The sequence below is a fragment of the Trichomycterus rosablanca genome, chromosome 10 (genome assembly GCF_030014385.1).
Source record: "Trichomycterus rosablanca isolate fTriRos1 chromosome 10, fTriRos1.hap1, whole genome shotgun sequence".
Classification (NCBI taxonomy): domain Eukaryota; kingdom Metazoa; phylum Chordata; class Actinopteri; order Siluriformes; family Trichomycteridae; genus Trichomycterus; species Trichomycterus rosablanca.
The window spans coordinates 12,692,619-12,702,201 of NC_085997.1; the positions used below are offsets into that span (position 1 = coordinate 12,692,619).

At 38.8% G+C, this 9,583-nt stretch overlaps 1 protein-coding gene across 1 annotated transcript in view; it reads right to left on the minus strand.

Moving 5' to 3' along the window:
• Positions 1-6,780, minus strand: part of zbtb4 (zinc finger and BTB domain containing 4) — a 28,146-nt gene extending 21,366 nt beyond the window's left edge. Inside the window, exon 1 of the mRNA XM_063002847.1 lies at positions 6,329-6,780. The gene's annotated coding sequence lies outside the window, so the exon portion shown is untranslated. The remainder of the gene's footprint in view (positions 1-6,328) is intronic.
• Positions 6,781-9,583: the final 2,803 nt, after the last annotated feature.

Genomic DNA, 9,583 nt, shown 5'->3' on the forward strand with positions numbered 1-9,583 from the left:
TGGAAACCATGATTTAAATCCCCAGCGATGATGTCGGCCGGTTGGGTGTCTACATACAGACATGATTGGCTATATCTGATTGGGGAGGATGCCGAAACCCCGCAATGGATTTGCATACTGTTTATGGTGTGCCAAATGTCCTCAGGAGAAACCGGCCCACCCTGACCCTGACCAGGATAAAGCTAAAACATAAAAATGCATTAACAAATGTGTTAAGGTGAAATCAGTGAGTGTTTTAAAAATATTACTGACCAACGTCAGTGAAGCTCTGACCAACAGCTGGAAGTCCTGAATCAAAAACTGCTACAAAAATAGTTGAACACCAATGCTATACACATCATTAATTAGTTTAATATTTGTATTGCCTATTATTTTCAGCCCATTTTACAATACCCTAGTGCTTCTGTGGTCATTTTAGTTATTGAACTGATTTAAACTTTTCATACTGTCACATCACCATATATAATTTTTTAATCATTAATAACTGTCCTATCACTTTGCTCTAACGTTTATGCAGCCGATCTTCTCTGTATGAACTGCTGTATCTTGAGAGGATTTGTCTGCTCCCTTAAACTATGTACAAAGCCACTATGAAAACAGGAAACGTCACTTGGAATGTAATCACCAGTCAGTTTATTATTACATATAACACATTACAAATGAGGAACACTGATCCAACTTTAAGGGTGGTTGTTGAGGCAGTTTATCAACATTTATGCAAAAAATGTTTTAGTATAAAACAGGTTTTAATGTAACACCTAGGGTTAGGGTTAGGGTTTTTAAATTCCAACATTCCTCATAAATAATTTAAGAAAATATGTGTTGTGATATTCGTAGCATATTGACATATTACCCAAAGCTAACTTTTATTCCATGTTTCCTTCTAGCATTAAAAATGCTCCAGTGCACGTCCTTTGGAAAAAACCACGCCTGATATGATTAGCTGATTTTAACCCAAAAAGTAACTCCCATCATTCCGTCATCGTAATAGAGTCAAGATACACATTAATTGACAATGAAACATAAGGAGAAGAAAACATTGATAACTATATGTACTACCAAACCTTATTTCTGTCTTTGTCTTTGTAGTCATTAAACTTGTACACAGCATGTAATTATGTTTTTATGTGTTCTTTATCTTTCCAGAAAGCCAACTACTGTTCAGGTAGAGGAAATTATCAATTACTGAGGTACTAGTGCAAGTCTAACCTGCATAACCTGCATTCTTTTATACTTTAAGTTTTTCTGGTCCCTTTTTAACTGACATGTTTAAAGCAAGCTGTTTTTTTTAATCTGCATATACAAATATGTTTATGTGTTCACAATAACCACTAACAACTTTTAAAAATATAAATTCTAATGGAGTAGTAAAATTAACAGGCAGTGTATCTAACTTCAGATTAACAAAATTATAAAAATAATATTAGAGCAGAGCATCCAAAGGCAAAAGGAGGATTTGGAAAACCAGGTGTTTTCAAGCTCTATAAGATTCAGTTACGGATGTTTAATAGAAAAGGTAAATTGTGAAGATGCAAGAAAGAAAACTGTTTGAGTATGATCATCCCTTGTCTAATTAAAAATATATATATCACAAAATCCAGGCAGATCAGTTTTTTTTTTCAATAAATCATATTATTTAGGGCCTCCAAGCCATTAGGGGGAGCAATTAGCATACTTTTTTCTTTTAATAATTAAATTGAGCAGTTAGATTAAGGAAATAAAAACCCTCTTTATTTTTACCACTTCATGTTCAGTGTTACTGTTTAAACCAAATAAAACCACTGTGATTTCAACTTTATTTTTATTTTAACTTTTTATTTTTTATTTATTTATTATTTTGTTTGGTGAAGAACTACTACCCATTATTCCAAAATGAAAAGAACACTGTTGTAACAATGTGTTTACAGATGGACAAACATGCACAGTATCTTCACCTACTTTTTGAACAAAATCACTTCTGGGATCTTGAAAAATTAGGCTAGCTAGCGAACCATACAAGCTAAAATAATGAAAATGGCTGATGAAACAAAATAGTATTACAACCCTAAATCAGAATAAATAGTTGGGACAGTTGGGAAAATGCAAGTAAAAATGAAGTGTTTCTTAAATTTACTTGAACTTTTATTTGATTGCAGACAGAATGAACCCAAGATATTTCATAGTTTGTCTGGTCAACTACATTTCATTTGTTATTATACCTCCATTCCTGCATTTCAGGCCTGCAACACAGTAGGGCTAGTAATGAGTAAAAAACACGAAATAATTATGTAATTCCCAACAGGTGATGTTAACAGGAGCATACTTCTCAATCTACAGTGCATTATATCATTAAACGATTCAGGGAAGGGCAAGGATGCAAGACTAAGCTGAACACATTGGCAAAAAAAAGTCTTATGTTAACGATGTCCAGAAGCAGTGAGTTCACTGGCCTCTAAGACATTTGAGATGGACCATCACACTGTGGAAACATGTATTGTGATCAGACAAATCAGGATTTCAGATCTTTTTTGAGAGTAATGGGCGCCATGTGGTCGACCACATGTGGGGACCAAAGACAAAAAGGACCATCCAGACCATATTAGCAACAAGTCTAAAAGCCAGGATCTGTCATGGTATGAAGTTATGTCGATGTCCTAAGCAAAAGTAATTTACACTTCTGTAATGGCAGTATTAATGCAAAAAGGTACATTGAGATTTCAAGCTGACAACTTTTTCAGGAACATCCACACAGTTTTCAACAATGTATAACCACATGCTGCACACATTACAATGCCAAATTGTCTTTTAAGTGTTGTAAGAAAGAATGGCAACATTACAAAGTGGTAAATGCTTTACCATTTTAACTTTTTTGGAATGTTTTGCAGGCCTGACATGCAGGAATGGATGTTTATTAATATATGAAATAAAGTTGACCAGACAAAACATGAAATATCTTGGAGTAATACTGTAAATTAAATTTAAGAAACACTGCTGGTTTTTTTTTTTTTTTTGCATTTTCCATACTCTCAACTTTTTGTTATTTAAGGTTTTATACAGTGGGGCCAAAAAGTATTTAGTCAGCCACTGATTGTGCAAGTTCTCCTACTTAGAAAGATGAGAGAGGTCTGTAATGAGAACTTCAACTATGAGAGACAAAATGAGAAAAAAAAATCCAGGAAATCACATTGTAGGATTTTTAAAGAATTTATTTGTAAATTATGGTGGAAAATAAGTATTTGGTCAATAACAAACAAGCAAGATTTCTGGCTCTCACAGACCTGTAACTTCTTCTTTAAGAAGCTCTTCTGTCCTCCACTCGTTACCTGTATTAATGGCACCTGTTTGACCTCGTTATCTGTATAAAAGACACCTGTCCACAGCCTCAAACAGTCAGACTCCAAACTCAACCATGGCCAAGACCAAAGAGCTGTCGAAGGACACCAGGAAGAAAATTGTAGACCTGCACCAGGCTGGGAAGAGTGAATCTACAATAGGCAAGCAGGTTGGTGTGAATAAATCAACTGTGGGAGCAATTGTAAGAAAATGGAAGACATACAAGACCATTGATAATCTCCCTCAATCTGGGGCACCACGCAAGATCTCATCCCTGCAGAGAGCTGGGACCAAAGTAACAAAGGCTACCATCAGTAACACACTACGCCGAGAGGGACTCAAATCCTGCAGTGCCAGGCGTGTCCCCCTGCTTAAGCCAGTACATGTCCAGGCCCGTCTTAAGTTTGCCAGAGAGCATATGGATGATCCAGAAGAGGATTGGGAGAATATCATGTGGTCAGATGAAACCAAAATGGAACTTTTTGGTAAAAACTCAACTCATCGTGTTTGGAGGAAGAAGAATGCTGAGTTGCATCCCAAGAACACCATACCTACTGTGAAGCATGGAGGTGGAAACATCATGCTTTGGGGCTGTTTTTCTGCAAAGGGGACAGGACGACTGATCCATGTTAAGGGAAGAATGAACGGGGCCATGTATCGTTCCATCAGTGAGAGCATTGAAGATGGAACGTGGCTGGGTCTTCCAGCATGACAATGATCCCAAACACACCGCGAAGGAGCACTCCTTCGTTGCACTCCTGGCAACGAAGGAGTGGCTCCGTAAAAAGCATTTCTCCAGACCTCAACCCCATAGAAAATTTGTGGAGGGAGTTGAAAGTCCGTGTTGCCCAGCGACAGCCCCAAAACATCACTGCTCTAGAGGAGATCTGCATGGAGGAATGGGCCAAAATACCAGCTACAGTGTGTGCAAACCTGGTGAAGACTTACAGGAAACGTTTGACCTCTGTCATTGCCAACAAAGGTTATGTTACAAAGTATTGAGTTGAACTTTTGTTATTGACCAAATACTTATTTTCCACCATAATTTACAAATAAATTCTTTAAAAATCCTACAATGTGATTTCCTGGATTTTTTTTTCTCATTTTGTCTCTCATAGTTGAAGTGTACCTATGATGAAAATTACAGACCTCTCTCATCTTTCTAAGTAGGAGAACTTGCACAATCAGTGGCTGACTAAATACTTTTTGGCCGCACTGTATATAATATAGCAAAACATAACTTCAAAACATTTACAAAACTCTATGTTGTAGAAAAAATTATGTAATAATTGAATTACATAAGTTGAAATACATTATAGGAGTTAAAGTTCATTTGATTTTGATGGTTTACCACTGCTTTGTCCTAATCTGCGTTACACCCCAGACAGGGCACCAATCACCAACCCCAGGCCATCCCTTACATAGCCAGTCATGTTCGTATGCAGATGCCCAACCAGCCTATAACACCGCTGGGGATTCAAACCATAGATCCCAGCAGTATCATCAAAGTTCATTGCCTTGTAAAATACACACCATGTATTCTTGACAGTTTATCAAATTTTAAATTTGTGGATTTAAAATGGTGGTTTGACCCAGATCAATTATTTTAGCTACTTTCTTGAAAATTTGCTAAAATTTCCATAGAGAAAATGTATGCATATTTTTTCCAAAATTACAACCTAAAACTGGTCACCCAAATGAAAAGAAACACTTCCTTTTTTAAAATGTAATGCTATAATACAACAATAATAAGTTTTAGTTAAGGTAATAACTAAATACTTGCCAAAATAAGACGTGTTACCTCAAATGAAGCTGCGAGCTAGCTAGGACATTTTGTAATGTTATTGTTCAGTATGAAGTCTTAAACCTAGCACAGTCATTTAGTGTAAACAGAGTCAATGTCATGATTTTTTATGTTGGCTAGTTAGCTAGTTGCAAACAAGGGTCAATGAGTGTAACATAGCTTAGGGACCCCAGCTGTTAAGAAAAACTATACTATTGTACTGCTTTAGTGTTATAAGTTTAATAAATCTACATAAGGACAGCTTCGGTCTCTTAGCTCCTTCATTGATTTAACGGTTGAAGTACAAATTTGTTCCATGTAGTCACGTACTTTAAATGGAATTCAAGAACTGCACTTAGGCTTTCAGTAAGTGCTTTGAGTCAACAGGTTTTCTGATTTTTTTTTGCTCAGTTCAGGGAAAGAGTCACACATACTCTATAGATGGATGGTGGTTAGGTTGAAAATCACAATAATTCCATTAACTTTACAATCGTACAATAAAAATCTGAAGGACAGAGTTAATTTAAACTGTACCATTTTAAAAAATGTGTCAGTTAAAAAGACAAAGTGATGGCCTGAGCAGTGACAAGGAACTTTACTTAGCAAAGTCACACCCTGAAATGTTTTGAAAAGAAGCAAACCATTCACTCGTACATCATAATCCCAACAGTCCTGAAGCTGAAGGTATCAATCAGGCTCTACACAAAATTAAAATGATACTTGTACTTCTTGAAGCAGAAATACCACAGAATTTTAGCATCAAAACAATCTGGTCACAGATTTGACTCCTATATTTGTCATATCAGTAATTCCCATAAGTCATCCTTGCAGTTTCGTTATTTTATAATATGTCTTTGTTTTGATACAAAGTATTTTAATTATGTACAGTATAATTAGTAAAAGACAGATTTCTTCATTTTTGTTCAATCCGAGTGACTCATCAGTCCTGAGAAAAGAAACTGCGTGGTTGAGCCACAAGAGGAGAGGATAAGGGAGGCAGGCCTTGTTTAGCACCACACAAACACGCACTCTCGCGCATACACTTGTACGCACATTCGCACACGGGCACGCACGAGCAGGACCACACTTTCGTTTTAAAGTCCACGCAGTACCAAAACACTGATATGACAGTGGAGAGGAAGTGAACGAGGCAGGAGAATGCAAAAAAAGGAAAAAGCATGTGCATGCGTCTCCTTTCTATGCTATAGGCAAGCACACAACAAGACTACGTACCTCGAAAAACCTCCTGCTGCATCTCTGCTGCGATGTGTTCTCTCTCTCTTTAGCTCGCTTGCTCGCCCTCCCTTGTTCTGTGAGTGTACGTGTATGTGTGTGTGCTTGTCTCTGCCTGTATTGTGTGTGTATACGACAGAGCGCACCCTGAGAGAGCACGCACACACAGGCTGCACTATGTTGAGACGGTGGGCAGGAACGACGCTCGAACTCCAGAGTCTACCCCTCCTTCTCGCATTCTCTCTCTCACTCTCTCGGTCTCTCTCTCTCTCTCTCTCGCCTGATCTCTACACACTGTCTCCCCCTCCGGTCTCTGTTTAGTCAGGTTTCGGACACGACTCCAGGGTGTTTTTGCCTTCCCTTCTTTCCACGTTTTACCATCTAGCCTCCATCTCCCCACATTCCCAGATCTTGACCTTATTTCAATTCCAGTCCTCTCTTGGTTTGGAACTTTTGCTCTTCACAACCATCAGTGTAGTCTGTATACACAAAGCTGATGGTGATAGCAAGCGAATGAGTGAGCAAGGGAGGGAGGGAGAGAGAACCAGAGGACGCCATTTAAGCGGTTTGTTACGAGCACTGCCAGTCCCCAAAATGGCTGAAAACAAACAGGAGCCATGCCAACAGAAAAAAACTGGGCACAGCTAGAGACAGAAGGAAAGGAGATAAAGAGTAGAGTGATGAGTAAGAGAGAGAGACAATACTTTACTGAAAGCACAACTCTTTAAATAAAGTTGTTGAAAAGAGAGAGATCAAAGGTACACGTGGACATGCTCTTTGTTTTTCACCGTATCCTACTTTACTACCCTCCAGAAAGACCACAATGGTTTATAGCTACTAGGACAGAATGAGCCAAGGAAAATATTTCACGCTCTGCTGATGTGTGAGATGGAGGTGTCTGGTTAGGTGAACTTAAAACTTACAATGTAGGGTATAAGATTTGAAACTGCTAGCATTCAAATATGAAGACCTCTGGCAAAGCCTCCTTTGAGTCAAACTGGGTAAACATTTATAGTATTCAAAATACAGCATGTTCCAAAACGCCCAACATAAGTGCCTTGTGGTCCCCTTGGTAGACAAACCTACCTACCTACAGCTATTGTCCCGGACCGATTGACCCCTTCATCAAATTCTTAAGTACATGTTCCATATCAATACCACTTTCTTGAGGAAGGGCCTTGACACATTCTATTTGTGCTGGGATCAGTTGCAGGATGTAAAGTCCACATCAGCTGTTCAAAAACTGTTTGTAAAATGGAAGATGCATTTTATTGATCCAACTATTGATCTTTTTTCATGTTTTAGCCTGCTTTATCCTCCTCAGGGTTGCACTGGGCGCAATGCAGTAACACCCCTGTCAGGATGCCAGTCTGTTGCGGGGCCTTGGCAGTGCCCTTTTCACACGTTGCCAATCGTGTCTGTATGTAGATGTTCCACTAGACAACAGCACATCTGGGGGCTACAGCCTTGGATCACAGCAGTAGTGGGCTAGCATACATTTCTGCTACTCCACCACACCACCCTCAGCTTAGTCAATGTCTTGGGAGCAGATCACTTTCACATATGTGAAAGGGGCCAGTGATAGCTCAGTGGTTAAGGTACTGGACTAGTAAACAGAAGGTTGCCGGTTCAAGCCCCGCCACCACCAAGTTGCCAATGTTGGGTCCCTGAGCAAGGCCCTTAACCCTCAATTGCTCATTGTGTAAGTCGCTTTGGATAAAAGCGTCTGCTAAATGCTGAAAATGTAAATGTAAAATGTAAACATATGGTATGGTCCACACTTGAGTTTAATTAAAGTAATACTAAAAGCATGTTTTAAAGAGGATCAGAGGTTGAGTCCTGAAAAATACCTGGGCTCAGAATCAGAATTCATACTTGCCCAAACTTACAAACCACCAAACCTTTTGTTAAAACTGGCCCATGTCCTTAGAACACATTAAAAACACAATTACGTTTAAAACCTGAGAGAAAGGTGTAAATGGTTTCATTTTCATGCATTGAGTAGATACTTTTATCTAAAGTGATTTAGAACTGAAATCGAATACAATGCAAACAATTCAGGGTTAAGGACCTTGCTCAGTGGCCCAACAGTGACAGCCTGGCAGTAGTGAGGCTTGAACTAACAACATTCTGATTACTAGTCCAGTACCAAAACCACTGAGTTACCACATGAACACAGTACATGATCAAGACTGAGTACTTAGTAAGAAGGTGGGTCATTAGTCTTTGCATTAAGACAGCTAGAGATTCAGTTTTTCAGACAGCCAGGCCACCTAGGTGCCAGTGAAGAAACCTGATGCAGGATGTGGAGCTGTATACCCTAAATTGGCTTCCTATAGCTGATGCTTGCCTGCAAGGAAAAATAAACCAACCCCTCATGGATCACTGTGCATCTATGTGGGTAGGTTAAAACAAAGTCTGTGACTAAGGTGTAATAGTACAAATGGGAATACATTCCAGTAGAGCTGCTGTAGTCCAGCCTCAAAATGACAAGAGAGTGTACAAGCTTCTTAGTGGCTTTCATGGAGAGAAATAGAGAGTTATTTTGATGTTTAAAGGGGAAACCTGTATGGTCAATTCATGTAAGCAGCAGAAATGGGAAACACTTGATGGTGTTCCAAAACAGTAACACTGGCAAAGGGTATGATCCAAGTGGTTTTTAGGAAGAACTGTTTAAGAAATACTCTAACACAAATAGTCTGACATAACTATGGTCATAAGTATCCAAATATTAATTTTCAACACTTTATTAATTAAGTAGTTTTAGGCTGCAGTAAAATGTTAGGAAGCTACCTAAACAATGTACCTAAACAATTGTGGCAATACTTCAATTCTAAAGAAAACAAATAGAGGCAAAAAAGTAAGTCTCTTCTTACCTGTGATTGAATCCTACACCATTATGGCACACCAACCAGGCATAACATACATAATATTAATGATTTATTACATTTAATTTTAATCGACTGCTTTATCCCTGGCATGGTCTTGGTGGGCTCAGCACCCCCGGGAAACACTGGGCACAAGGCAGGTATAACTTGGACTAGGTACCAATCCAACGCAGGGCTTCAGGCGTCCTCAGTAACATAGCCAATTATGTCTGTGTAGCCCTGTGATGGACTGGCAACCTGTCTGGTGTGTTTGCTACCTTTTACCCACCAGGACCCTAAATAGGATACGATGGTGGTAAAAACAGACAGTGAATGAATGAAGACACACGGCCTGCCAATATATCAAATCATATTGTAGGATTTTTGC